Source organism: Petaurus breviceps, unplaced genomic scaffold (assembly GCF_028583685.1).
Source record: "Petaurus breviceps papuanus isolate PSGF00001 unplaced genomic scaffold, PetGlider_PUasm1.0 178, whole genome shotgun sequence".
In the NCBI taxonomy this organism is placed as follows: Eukaryota; Metazoa; Chordata; class Mammalia; order Diprotodontia; family Petauridae; genus Petaurus; species Petaurus breviceps.
The window spans coordinates 2,491,382-2,505,443 of record NW_027185777.1 but is presented as its reverse complement, the minus strand read 5'-3'; the positions used below and the strand labels follow the sequence as shown (position 1 = coordinate 2,505,443).

Here is a 14,062-nt window from a genome sequence, read left to right as displayed (position 1 = left end):
ACCTCATTATTAGTAAGCACCCCACATTTGGCAAATAAAAGATCTTTTGAAGTTATCTGTCTGATCTGTATCTGGTTTCACAATAATATTTGATGAGACTAATCAAACTTTGCTTGGCATCTTCAGATTCCTAGAGAGAGCTTTCTGATTCCAGCAATATTCTGTACAGGGCTCTGTACATAGGAAATATTTCATAAATGTTTATTAAAGTCCATTGAATCGTATTCTGCTTTCATGCTGATACATAATATGGCAACCAGATTCAAGATCTTGAGGGCTCTTTGTCATTAGCATTCAGTTCCCCTTCATTTTACAGGTGAGTCACCTGTAGCCCAGTGATATACTAAAGAAAGAAGCTGAGATTTGAACCTAGATCCTCTGACCCTAGATCCAGGATTTCCCCCATCTCTCTTACACTGACTCTCTTGCTTGTGCTGCTGGCTTATTCTATACGTGAGTCTTCTACGAGAACAGCTGGCCTGCATCCTCTCTGGTGTTTGCTTTAATATCCTTCACTGAACCTGCCTGCTGGTGAGTTTGAACGATCTGCATATTAATGGAGACTCACACCAGAAGCCCTTTTCTCTAATTTGTCCACTGTAAGTGGGGAGTGGGATGGAGGGAGATGGGAGAGGGAGCCTAGCAGATAAACATAGCACTCGCTATTCATTGAGAAAATGGGCAAGGAGGAGTTCCCCATTGTAACCTGGGGAGCTCTGCTGTTTCGGGAAGCCCAGCTGTCCTAATGCTTCAAGGGCTGGTGAATGTGCTGGCGAACAGATCAATTTATTCTAAATTCTACTGCCAGTGTCGGTTAATATCCACTGGGGTGTACAAGGCAAGTTAACAATCTATGAGATGTGGGGGTGCTCCTCTCTCTCTCTCTCTCTCTCTCTCTCTCTCTCTCTCTCTTTCTCTCTCTCTTTTGGATTCATTGAGAAACATTGACAAAACTGCTAACATATGTTTCTGCTGCCAAAGCTTAGTCTTATCACAGTTTGAAACTGTAGAAAATCAATTACATGCTTTGAATTACTCTCTTTACTGACACAAAAGCATTTCTTCATTCTTCCAGGGGTAGTGAGCACTTCGCAACATCTACTACTAACAGGCTGTTAGGACTTTCTGCTAAATTAATGTATTACAAGGAAACTAAACAGAAGGCCAGTGGTATGCGAAAAATCCACTTTCTCTGTTGTGGCTGCAGCGGGGTTTGGTTGTTACAACATCTGGACAACATTTGGGGTTGTCTCTCAAGGACACAGGCATGCACCTCCGGTGAATTTCAACTTTCAACATCTCTCTGCCTCTAATCTATATTTAATGTTTCATGACTAGTAGTCAAAGAAGCTTCAACTAAATATCAGGTTGGAATGAAAATGATCCTTGGGAAAAACATTCCTTTTCAGCCTCGCACGCTGGCAAAGTGTCTGTGACAGAGATGTTCCCCAGAGACGTGTAGTCCATTCTGTAGCAGTAATGATAATTAAGACTTATGATTGCTGTGCCCACATAATCAAAGATCGCTTCATGAAATGTATTCCCGAAGGGAAGCAGCCTCTGTTCCTAACTAGATGTCAGTCACTGAGATCAGCCCCCCCAGGGATCTCAAGTCTTTGGTTTGCCCTTTCCATTATGGTATAGTTAGCATTGTATTTCTTCATATTCTCCTCAATGCAAATGAGGAGGTAATCATGTGTAAATCGAATCGTGCCCTCCAGAAGGCACATGTGGTGCAGGGGAGGGGGCTTAGTGTATTCTTTTCTTCCCCACCCCCCCAACCTACCACAGGGATTTCTCACATGGAACATAATTACATCTCTACCATATGGGCTCATTTATATTCTATTACAGGTTAAGCTAATACGACTCAGAAATATGCTAAAAATACCTCAAAGTACTCTGAATGCTGTCAAAACACTTGTCATTTCTGGCTTCTCTGTTTGATTGCTTGTGATTTTATTTTTGTCTGGAGAGACTGGGCAGCCAAGAAACTTCAGAAAAGTGAAAGCGACACCAGCCTGCTGGTGACCAGCGTGTAAATACAGCTGTGGCTCCCTTGAATGATTGCAATCTTTGGGCTTAGAGGGAATAGCTCCATCTTGATCCAACTGAGAACCCCCTGCAGTTGTAAGTTTTAAGTCTCCTGAGAGGTAGAAAGCATACATTTCAGATGTGTGGCTGCGTCAATGTCAGATGGTTCCTTCCTTGCCTTTGTTGGACATGCCGGTTCCTGGTGATAGAGAAACACCTGCAGGGGACAGCCCCTACAGAGGAGTTCTCTGGTTTCCTTAAGGGTTGGTTTGGCTCTGGGGTAAATCTTTGCTCTGAGAAATTTTGGGAGAGATATACTAGGAAACAAGTCCCATTTGAAGTCATGAGTTCAACAATGACTTAGAAAAATGATTAAGGGCTGTGTGGCTAAAATTTATCAGTTACCATCCCTCTTTAAAGAGTGATGAGTTGGGTGGTTGTGGTAGAAAGAGTTCTAGGTGTGAGATCAGGAAGACCTAGGTTCAAACCTCACCTAAGATGCTTACTAAAGTTTCACAGGCTTAGAGGTCATAGTCTTAGAGCTGGAAGTGACTGGAGATCTGTTTATGCCCTGCCTCCATGTCCCACATGAGGAAAATGATGCTTATTGAGTTTCAGTAACATGCCTGAGTTTACACAGATAGTAAATGAAAGCTCCACGATTTGAACACAGATCTTCTTCTCCAAATTTGATATTTTTTCTACTATTCCATGCTTCCTTACTTAATACTTAACCTCCTTCAATTTCTTCATCTGTGGATAATGGAGATATGGAGATAATGGAAGTACCTTACCCAAAGGATTACTTCAAGAATCAAGAAAGAAAGCAGATGTCAATTGTTTTGCAAACTTTCAATTAATATAAAATGCTACCTATTATTAATACTGTTAGCAGATATAATAGTGGTAGAGGGAAAAGAATTAAATTTATATGTGTGTATATATGTATGTATGTATATGTATATATATGACCAACTACTAATTTCTTGATTCTTGATAGATATTAGATGTTATTTGGTTGAAAGGTCAATTAAATTCAGCAGTCATTCAATATGTACCTACTAGGTCCTGTAAGATAGCCCTTGTTTTTATGGTGCTTAATCTGAAACTTCCATATAGGCAAAAAAGAAGCCCACTAGTGCTGCATAAATGATTATCTGAGAATTCCAAGGGGAAGAAGAAGACCTGCTATTGATTGAGCTACTTTTTGCTTCCTGAAGAACAAAAACTCCAAGAAGACAGGAGAGGTCATGCTTTTTGTTTGTGTTTATATTCTTCTTTTATTTTTTTGCCTTTTGGAGGGCAGTTGAGGTTAAGTGACTTGCCCAAGGTCACATGGCTAGTTTTTGTGTTAAGTGTCTGAGGCTGGATTTGAACTAAGGTCCTCATGACTCCAGGGCTGGTGCTCTATTCACTGCACCACCTAGCTACCCCTCCTGTTTATATTCTCAGTGCTAAATACTCATTGACTTGACCTGACATCACCTTAGCTGTGTAGACCTGGGTTTCCTATGAAACATTTTGTTGTATAAAGCCAGAGTCTTGTATCTCCCTTGGGACTGACTCTATAAGAACTACTTCAGAAAGAGGCATGTAGGGAAACTAGGCTTATAATTAGGGAAAGAAAAATTTAATGTGCTCCAGAGTTGCTTTTCTACTTAATAAACCTTAATAGACATATACTTAAAAGTGATTATTCCCATGTACATTATTTCTATTACTCCTATAATCCCATGTACAGTATATGACTTTATCTCAATTCTCTCATTACCCCCTACACACACATATACACACACACACACACACACATCTCTTAGAAGTCAGTAAAAGAGCGTATAGAACTGTATCAAAGATGAAATTTGACAAATAAAAAGCTAGAGCAGATTGAAAGGAAGGTGATGAGGATGGTGAAAGACTTTGAGAACATACCATTTGAGGATTGTATAGAATAGCAAAAGGGACATAGGAATGTTTAGCCTGGAGAAGAGGAGTCTTGACAACTGTCCTCAAATACTTGAAGGGTTGTCTGAGGTAAAGAGAATAAACAGAACTCAGCGAAACTTATAGGAATTGTAAGCATGGAAATGAAATTTTGACGTCAGGAAAAATTTCCTAACAATTATAGTTATATAAGACTTGGATACATAGAGGGTTCTCCTTCACTTGAGGTTTTCAAGCGAAGGCTGGGGTAACCAATTGTCAGGAATTTTGTAGAGAAGATTCTTATTCAGGCATGGTTTGACCACTGACAAGGGCTCACATGGTTAAGCAACTGGTCACATACACACCGCCTTCTACATGAACCCTTTCCTAACGCCACCCCCCCTCCCAGCCACTAGTATTCTTATCCACAACATCCCTTGGTATTTATTTTTGTACATACATCTTGTCACCTCCAATAGACTATAAACTTTTCGAGGGCAGGAACGGTTTTTCACTTTTTGTAATGTCGGTGCCATAATACTTAATAAATGCTCCTTAATTGAGTAATTGATTGAAAATAGTCTTTCATCATTTTCTGACTAATAATCTGAGATTGTTTTTCATTTAAATGCCACAAGTCAACATTGCAAGTGTTAAGGCTCTTATTCTGAATAATCACTTTCAAGTATATATTATGACAGGTTTATTAAGTAGAAAAGTAACTCTTGGGCACATTAAAATTTTCTTTCTCTAATTATAAGCTCAATTTCTCTCCATGCCTTTTTTTTTTTAAGAAGTCAAGTCCAAAGGGAGAAGTAAGACTCTGGCTTTACACAACAAAATATTTCACAGGAAACTCCGGTTTACTACACAGCTACAGAGAAGTCAGGGTGAGTCAATGAGCATTTAGCACCGAGAATACAAATATAAGCAAAAACAACAGCTCCTGCCCTCTAAGATCTTGTATAATGGGATTATAGATTTGGAACTCATGGGGATCTCAGGAGTCATCTAAATCCAATCCCTTGAATTTTAGAGAGGAGACTGAAGGCCAGAAAAGGTAAGTGACCTGCCAAACTCACCCAGGTGGTAAATGGCAGGATGAGGATTCAAACTCTGACTCAAAATCCAGAGATCTTTCCAGTCCCATGCAAGTTAATCATTCATGAAGTTGATTCCCATTGATACAAAAGACAACATTTTTATTCCTTTTTGTTGTTGTTCACTAGTTACAATCATGGCCTACTTTCCACCATCCCATTTGGGGTTTTTTTGGGCAAAGATACCATTTCCTTCTCCAGGTCATTTTACAGATGAGGAAACTGAGACAAACAGAGTTTAGTGATTGGCCCAGGATCATACATCTAGTAAGTGTCTGAAGCTGGATTTGAACTCAGGAAGATGAGTCTTCCTGATTCCAAGCCCAGTGCTCTATGCATCACCTAGCTGACCTCCCATACCTTACCAGATACCTTCCATGAGTTGTTGGGACTAAAAGAAAAAAAAAAAGTGGATCACCAAGGGGCTAACCCTTTCTGAGCTTCTTTAAATTTAGCTAGACAGGTACTATAACAATAGACACACAATGTCACCAGACCCTAATTCAATTCAAAGCCTTTCTATTTTAGTGAGAATTTACAGAGCTCATGCACTTTTGCCATAATTTTCGACCACCCAGGGTGACCTCCATGCCATGGTGAGGCACCAGATGAGGTCTCCAATAGGCAATACTATGAATGTAAACCTGGTAAATCCAAAGTATTTGGGATCACTTATTTAAAATAATCCTATTTGGTTTCATGTTAATTCTATTATATTTGATTAATGGTGTTCTACTCCTATACTCATAGGAAACTCCTATGAGAGTTTCCACCTCAATTTTTTTTTCATATTATAGGATTTAAATTTTTAACCTTCTTGACCATGGTAATTTTTAAGACTATAGATTCTAGTGCAGTTACCATATGCATTGGTAGAAAAAGTTTCCTTGAAGGGTGTTGCTGATGTCAATGAAATCATAGATCCCGTCATAAATAAATAAAGTTAAAGCAATTGTGTTTCCCTTCCCTTTCCTTGGTTCTGCATTGGGAGAAAAGGAGATGAAGTTGAAGAGATTCTGGGTATTGTTGACCCAGTCCCCCAGCAAATTGCCTAGACTGACTCCAGGACCTCGAGCTTACAGACAATGGTGCTTCAGATTTGAAGGACTTGGTAGCCATGGAAATAACTATGTGATTGTAGACACTCGTGACATATGAAATTTCATGCTCAGAAGTGATTTTTCAGCTTTTTTTTAAAAAGTGGTTTTCCTTCAAAATTACCCCAGAGACTTCTCTTCTGAAAGGATTAGATACACAAGCTTTCAGTGGTTAAAGCAACTGGATCTTAAATTTCTTTAAAGTAAAAATTAAAACATCCTGTTTTTAACCTCACATATTTAAAATTAAATGACTTTCAAAAAGAGCAAAGATGATTTTTCACTCACATTGGACCTACATTAGAAAAATATTTTCTATCACTTAACCCCCAATATTTGCCAAATGCATTAGCCCTAATCATACCAGGAAAAATCCACTTGGATCATGACCAGGCAAGAAGTTTTTTGACCCCCTTCAAAATTCTTTTTAATAAGGTATGGGGGAAAATGCTTCAAGCAATCGTGGAGGTAAAATTGCAACATCTAAAGGCATTGGGCCTACCCTCGGTACTTCAAGAATCTGTTATTTCATAGGTATGGTGGTTGCTCCATCAATGGAGGTCACATCTGAAGCTCCATGGTCTGTGAGCTTAGGGTCCACCAAGTTAGTAAATATCCTTTAATGATATCATGGAAACAGTTACAGTTACATTGTGCTATGACTAACTTTGATCGACTTGGCTCTTCTCAACAATGCAAGGTTCTAAGGCAACTCCCAAAGACTCATGATGGAAAATGCCATCCACATCCAGAGAAAGAATTACAGACTCTGAATGCAGATCAAAGCAGACTGTTTGCTCTCTTTTTTGTTTTGTTTTGTTTCTTCTTTCTCGTGGTTCATTCCATTGGTTATAATTCTTCTTTGCTACATGACTAATGTGAAAATATGTTTAATGTGAATCTCTTTGTAGAGCCTGTATCAAATTGCATGCCATCTTGGGGAGGGGAGAGGGAAGAGGGAGAAAATTTGGAACTTAGAAGCTTGCAGAACTGAATGTTGTAAACTAAAAGAAAATAAATATTTAAAAAAATGCCCACACTGTGTAACCTTGGGCAAGTTACTTTATCCCAATTGCCCTCCAAAAGGCAAAAAAAAAAATACCCACAAAAATAAAAATCCTCTTTTAAAATAAAAAAATAATATTATGGAAAATTTATCACTATGTAGCCAACTAAATATAATCTTCACCATTCATCGGGCAGTGGTCATATTTTCCATCTGCAGACCAACTACAAAGATGTATAAGGTATTGGAAAGACTTACCACACACACACACACACACACACACACACACACACACACGCTTCTCACACATACTCTCAAGAGTATGCATGTATTCTCACATAGATACATAGGGACATGAACACACAGGCACACGTACTCAGGGACAGTCCCCACACAGAGGTAATAATAAGAATGAATAATCTCAATAGCTAGCATTTACATAGCTCTTTAATGTTTGCCAAGGTAATGCATCAGACCCAAATTTTAATGGAAAATTTAGCCAGAACCAGGTTTGTTCCCTGTAAGACATCCATTTGCTTTTATATTTCTGCCTAATGGAATCCCTAACTTCCTTCAGTCAGTCAACTATTTCTTAAGCATTTACTAAACTTAATATTTCTTAAGCATTTACTATGTTCTAGGCACTGTGCTATGTCTAAAAATACAAAGAAAGGCAAAAACAGTTTTCAAGGAACTCATATACTAATGGTGAAGACAACATCTAAATAACTAGGTACCTTTATCCCCCAGTAGAATGTAAGCTCCATGAAGGGAGAAACAACATTGTTTTTCATTTTTGTATCCCCAACACTTATCATCCTACTACTACACATAGTAGGTAATTAATGTTTGCTGAATTAAACAGCATTAATGCCAGACTGAATTACACTATGTAATTCAGCACTCATTTCAAAGCAGACATTTGAAATTCACATACATCATGTCAAAAAGAAGAATTTTAGCACCTAACTGGTCATGTAACATTTTCAGCCTCTGGTTATCCATATATATCCGTGGACAGGCCCCAGCAAAGCCACAAACCATGTGATTTTTACATTCTGCATCTGGTTAAGGCAGTTTTTAGGCTTGGCTTATGTTTCTTGTATATGTTGTCAGAGGACACAAAATTGCCTCAAACTTTATAAAATGTAGGGTCATAGGATTTAGAAAAACAGGGAAGGGACCTTGAGGATCACCCAGACCAGGAGTTCTTAACGTTTTCTGTTTCATGAACCCTTTGGGTAGTATCTGTTTGAAGCCACTTCTAAGAATGATGTTTTTAAAGGCATAAAATTATATATAGTTATATATACATGATTACAAAGATGACAATAAGAATGTATAATATACAAGATTATATGGAAATTCAGTTTTGTTTACATACACACACATACATACACATACATACGTGTATATGTGCGTGTGCTGGTGAGGCAATTGAGGTTAAGTGACTTGCCCAGAGTCATACAGCTAGTAAATGTCAAGTGTCTGAGGTCAAATTTGAACTGCCTATCAAAATACTTTTAAAAAAAAGTTTAAGGGGGCAGCTAGGTGGCGCAGTGAGTAAAGCTAGGACCAGAGTTCAGATCTGGCCTCAGATACTTTACACCCACACCCACCCACCCACACACACATACAAACAAACCTAGCCGTGTAACCCTGGGCAAGTTACTTAACTCCAATTACCCTCCAAAAAGCAAAAAAAAAAAAAAAATGGATCTTAGGATCTTATGGATCTTAGGTTCAGAATTTCTTCTCTGGTGCAAGTTTTTTTTTTCCTGACAGATAAGGAAACTGAGTCTGAGAGATGAAGCCTGAAGTTACACAGGTAGTAAGTTGTAAGTGGCAGAATGTAAGAGAATGTAAGAACAGGAATGCTGAGATTTACAGAAATTGGGTGTCTGGAATTTTTTTGACCACGCCATAAAGGAATTTCATGTTTTTTATGGTAATTATTAATTTACTTCACATTGTCATTCCTTCGGTTTGTCCTTTAAGTAATCAAATGTAGTATAGTAGAAGAAACCATCTTATATAAAGTATTTTTAAAAAACACTAGTGTCCTTATGTGTAATCAGTGGGTTTTTCATGTCCTTGCATCTCCAGAGTTTAATAGCAGGCACCTAATAAATGCCTTGGTTGACTTCTAGGTTTTGAACCAATTGTTTTCCCAACTTAGACCTGATTTTCAGTGCTTGAAGCTTCTCCTTTCATTTCTTTCACCCAGGGAGGAAGACATTGGCAAGATTCCACAGAAAGATGAAATGAGTTCCAGGTGGCCACAAAGCCAAGGTGAAACTGAGAATTATCTGGATAATTGAAGATTGCAGAGTTGGAGGGTGAGGTCTTCCTGGTCTAGCTCAGAGAAAACAATGGCCATTTTACCTGAAAAAAATACGTTGGTGTCTTTTTTAGACAAGGTTCATCCAAATGTAGGACCACAGATGATCAGAATGGAATCAAAGGCTTCCTCCCTCTTGAATAGCTCAACCTGCCAGCAAAGTGTTGGAAACCACTGCATTCTTCCAATAGAGAATGGAGCGTTTAATATAGAACCAGCTTGGAACAGAGAAAGGAAGGTATTTGCCTTTTCCTTATACCTGAAATAAATTTTCCTGATGAAGATGCCTTCTTTTTTCCCTTTCAAATCTCCATTGAAAACAATCTGCAGAAGCTCTGTTCTTCCTCCTTTCCCCCAGCCCCAGGTCCTCCAAACACCCTCCTCTTTTGGGACAAGCCAGGGTGGTTTTCAAGATAATCTTCTCTGATATAAAAGCATTTCCATCCAGGCAGAGAGACAAGCAGGGAAAGTGCTGAACAAACACCTGCTTTAGTCATGGAGAACTCAGGGAAAGGGCTCGACCCGCCCTGGGGAGGATTTCACTACAGAAAGACAGTTCTTGGAGAAGAGCCGAGTAAGCAAAAAACCAGCCAGGGGCCTGTACATGCACACGCATCCGTGAGCTCTCAGAGGTTTATGTACTCATACCCACAAGCATACAGGGGCATGCTCATACCTGGACACACACACACACTCACACAGGCTTCTCACACATACCCTCAAGAGTATGCATGTATTCTCACATAGATACGTAGGGGTAGGAACACACAGGCACATATACTCAGGGACAGTCCCCTGGTAATACATAAGAGGTAATAATAAGAATGAATAGTCTTGATAGCTAGCATTTACATAGCACTTTAATGTTTTCCGAGTGCCTTACACGTATTATTTTATTTGATCCTCACAAAATCCTCTGTGAGGCAGATGCTATTTTTATCCCCATTTTACAGATGAGAAAATTGAGGCAGACAGAAGTTTTAAGGATTTACCCGGGGTCTGCACATACATACACACACACACAGATACCCAGAGAGAAGCATGTACAAAAAGGACAAACATGAAAATGAGCCCACATATGGCCACACATGCACATGCCTATGGACACACACAGAAGCTAGCACATACATGCACAGGGAGTTGTCATGTAACATTTTAAGTCCATTTCTATGCTCTTGGTTTAATAGGAGTCAGGTTGCTGGCTGAGAATATTTCTCATTGATTTTTTTTTCTCCAGAAGATTTCCATTGTATAAAAATAAATCTCTTCATCCCTCCTCCCCTAAGCTCTTAAAAAAAATCGTATATACAGCAACTGTTCTCTGAGCCCAAGAATTCCCATATTGTAGGAAATAAAAGGTGAAATGTAATGAATATTCTATCAGAAGGCGCCAAGACCTCAGAAAGCCTTGACTGTGTGGAGATCAGGATGCAGATTTCCCTGGAGGACAAAGCAGCCAGCTCTCTGCCTCCCTGCCTTGGCTGACCCAGGCAAATGACTCTCTTCCTCCGGCCCCCAGCCAGGTTTGCCCAGAACCAAATGGGGGAGATTTTCAGACAGTTCCATTTAGGAATCAGGCAACCGACAAGGCTTATTGGGGTCAAGACGAAGCATGTGAGGGGTTCTCGTTTCTTCCTTTGTTCCCCTCCCTCCCCACTCCCGATCTACCCCCAACATACCTACAGAGCCTGTGATTTTTGAAGCAGTAGATCCAGGGGCTTGCTGGAAAAAAACAGCAGCCCAGATGGGTTCTTGTCCTAACTCCCACGAATCAATGCCTTTCCTTTCCCCAGGCTCTGGTCCCCTGGCTCACTTTCTCTGTGCTCAGCAGAACCAGAAGTAGCTGATCAAAGCTCCTCTGAAATCCTAGCCAATTTAAAGAAAACATTGTAGCAAAGGGTGCAGTGTGGGACCTAGAGTCAGAGAGAGCTGGGTTCAAATCTAGACTGTCATACCTGTTAGCTGCATGGCCATGGACAAGTCACTTAACCTGAGACTCAATTTCTTTATTTGTAAAATGGGGATAATATTATCTCACGGTTTGGTGTGAGATTCAAATGATGCATGGAAGGGGCTAGGTAACAGGCAATATCATCCTCCAGAAACTTCTGAATGTCCAGGAAATCAGTCTTCCTTACTAATTCCAGCTTTTAGGAATGAAATCACCTCACTGATTCCTGCCTATGTATGATTGCATGAAGGAAAAAGCATTTGTTAAATACTTACCATGGGGAGACAAATATAAAAGTGAGACAATCAGGAGACCACAAAGGCAGTGTGTTTTAGGTTCATTTCTCATAAATACGCAAGGTCTAAAGGGTGTGGGCCCATACTGAAGGGAGCAATGTTTGGGTTTTTTGTTTTGTTTTGTTTCTAAAGTAAGTTCTTAACCTATGTCTTGCTTTTACCCCACAGTCGGTTCTGGAACTATGTTCCTGCCTCCCTTCCTTTGTAACAACAACAACAAAATATTAAGCAAAACCAGCCAATCAAGTGGGGGCTATAGCGATATTCACAGCATTCTATGGATCACAGATGCAGAGCTGAGAGCAACATTAGAGTCTAATCTAACCCCCTCATTTTACAGAAAAGAAGCGAGTTTCCCAAGGCAAATATCTGAGTCAGGATAGGAATTCAGCTCTTCCTGCCTCCCAGCCCTTCCCCCTGTACCATCTCAGTCTCTGGGGAGAAGAGTTTTAGGTTCACAACTTAGCTTGGTTCCTATAGAACATGGTCCTAGTCAAGTCCAAAAAATCCCTTTGGACTGGAGTCACAGGCACCCTCACTTCTTGGGGCTTTGCTACTGGGCTGGCTGGATTTAACCTTCCATCTAGAATCTTGCCTCTAAGGTTGCCACAACTCAAACTCCTTGTCTGGTGATTGCCCTGTTGGCACCTAAGAAAAAAAAAAAAAAAAAAAAAACCAGAAAAGAGGCAAATGCATTCCAGGTCTATTTCAGAGATCTGGAGCAAAAGAAATGGGGAACAGGGGAAGTAACTCCTTTTTTTCTCACCCATTCAGTTCATGGTACCCCAAACCCTGATCTTTACCCTTTGGACTCAGCAGAAATAATAACAGCTAATATTAAATAACACTATAATAACACTGTGCCAAGTGCTTTACAATCATTATCTTCTCATAACAACCCAGGGAGGTAGTGCTATTATTATCCCCATTTTACACATGAGGAAACCGAGGCAAACAGAAGTTAAGTGACTTGCTGTAGCAGCAAGCACCCTAGCATACCCAGGGTGGCCGCCAACACAGGTTCTTAGATCTGCTTTTCTAAAGGAAAGCAACTCAAAATGGGTTAACAATCTTGTTTTAATTAAACATATGTCATTTACCTAGTTCAGGGGAAAAAGGTCAGCACCCTGAACTTCAGGGAATACAAACAAGTTACAAGCAGACAGAGAAACAGATTAGCAGACAGGCTTCCAACTGTCTGACCATTACATCCATACCTAGTCAGTTACCAGAGAGAGAAGCATCAACATCTGCATTTTCGAAGTGGGGAGGCTCAACGGCTGCCCACAGTCTTTTTTGGTCAAATGACATAACTCTTCCCAAAGTGAGCCCCCAAACAAACTCTCACATCAGGGTATATAGAGCCTTCTCCTGGCTCAGAGAATGTCACAACCTTCTTGACCCACTGCCCAATCACAAAGTATTGAGTTGTGGGCGTTCCTGAAAAACAAGCCTCCCACCTCAGGTTCCATGTGACCACATTCAACCTATTAGGGGGCAGAGTATATTTTCAAATCAAGGAAGGTTCTCAGAGTCACTTAAGCCTATCAAAGGGCCTAGGGTCAGGGAAGATCTTAAATTTCCATTCCCATAACACTTGCCCAGGGTCACACTGTCAATAAGTGTCTAAGGCCAGATTTGAACTTAGGTCTTCCTGCAAGTCTGGTGCTTTATCCATTGTGCCAGACACTACATCAGTCTAGCCAGCTTTTAAGACACAGTCTGTTCTGATTATTCAGCCAGTCAAAGGAGGCTTCCCTCACCCCTGGTAGAGGACAAGAGTGTCTCCATGTTAGGGGAACTGGGAATGCCCAGGATAAGTCCCTCTTTGAAATATGCCATCCCTGGCAAATAGACAAGTGTAGTTTTTGTTACTGCTGGTTGTTTGTTTAAAACATATTTCTTGTCCTAAATTCAGATCCTTGTCTCAAATTCAGAACAGTTCTCTGTGGTCTCTGGGGCCAGGACAAGCCCCATTTACACTCCTTTTTAAATAATAAAAAAAGTTTAAAACAAATAAAATTTTAGAGAGAATCATAGAACTTCAGAACCAGAAAAAACTTAGAGCATAGAATAACAACTGACATTTACATAGCACTTTAAGGTTTGCAAGATGCTTTATATACTTTGTCTCATTTTAGTTTAATAAGGAAGCCTCCTAGTAAGGCAGATACAGGTATCATTCCCATCTTACAGAGGAGAAAACTGAGACTCAGAAACATTAAGTCACGTGACCAAGGTCATGCCACTGGCAAGTATCAGAGATAGGATTTGAACTCAGATCTTTCTTGACCCCAGGTCCAGTACTCTAACC

The 14,062-nt window shown here is 40.0% G+C and overlaps 2 long non-coding RNA genes across 3 annotated transcripts in view; one reads left to right on the top strand and one right to left on the bottom strand.

The window, feature by feature from the left end:
* Positions 1-415: 415 nt before the first annotated feature.
* Positions 416-14,062, top strand: part of LOC138159880 (uncharacterized) — a 66,618-nt gene continuing 52,971 nt past the window's right edge. For both annotated transcript variants that reach the window (XR_011167995.1, XR_011167996.1), the window contains exons 1-2: positions 416-531; positions 9,388-9,739. This is a non-coding gene — a long non-coding RNA (uncharacterized lncRNA). The remainder of the gene's footprint in view (positions 532-9,387; positions 9,740-14,062) is intronic.
* On the bottom strand, positions 7,592-11,344 carry LOC138159881 (uncharacterized). Its single transcript, XR_011167997.1, has 2 exons — positions 11,181-11,344; positions 7,592-9,545 (listed from the first exon to the last, which is right to left on the bottom strand). It is a non-coding gene; the product is annotated as an uncharacterized lncRNA (long non-coding RNA).